Below are 707 nucleotides of genomic sequence, written 5' to 3' on the forward strand. Positions count from 1 at the left end.
GCCCCCTCCTGCCCCACGCACATGAACACAGGCTCTCTGACCTCCGGGACCACACAGGAAACTCAGGACGCAGAGAGAAAGCGCCCTGCCTGCCCAGGGTCGCGCAGTCAGGACCGAAGCCAGGAGAGAAGCCATCTTCTCAGGCCTCAGTGTTTGTTTCTCTGTGTATTTCGTTTGTGCTTAGTTATTTCATGCCCAAGGTCCGAAGGGTCAAAAGTCTGATCTGTGCGTAAACGAGCATTTGCACGTATTGCTTTTTTTACAAACACGTCAACACCCTATACACACAGTCGTGCTCTGTTCTGTGTCGGAACCACTGGTCTCGGAGCCCTTCTCAGGAGCTTGGCTGAGGGATGAGCTACAATCCAGTCACGTCTCCAGCTCAGCCCCTTCCACTGACTCCCCCGTTGTAAACAGGGTTCCAACATGCCCTTTTGCACGAGCGAGCGCTGTGAGACTATTCCTGAACGTGGCAGTGCCGGGCCTCAGGTGTGTGCCTTGTGACTGACAGGCTGCCCGGTGGCCCTGGCTGAGGTGTGCCAGTCTGTTCCCAGGCCTCAGGGAGCGGCCCCTCCCCTGGGCTGCTGTGGCTTTGTCCTGAGCACAGACAATGGTGGGAGGGCTCAAGCTCAGGTCTTCCCTGGAGGCTGGCTAGCGTCTGAGGAACTCCGGGAGGCCAGAGGGCCAAGGGTGTGTGTGTTGGGGGG

General features: G+C 58.3%; 1 protein-coding gene across 1 annotated transcript in view; it reads left to right on the forward strand.

Moving 5' to 3' along the window:
* MDFI (MyoD family inhibitor) overlaps positions 1 to 707 on the forward strand; it is a 40,396-nt gene that overhangs the window by 16,972 nt on the left and 22,717 nt on the right. The window lies entirely within an intron of this gene.

This window comes from Myotis davidii, unplaced genomic scaffold (genome assembly GCF_000327345.1).
Source record: "Myotis davidii unplaced genomic scaffold, ASM32734v1 scaffold167, whole genome shotgun sequence".
Classification (NCBI taxonomy): domain Eukaryota; kingdom Metazoa; phylum Chordata; class Mammalia; order Chiroptera; family Vespertilionidae; genus Myotis; species Myotis davidii.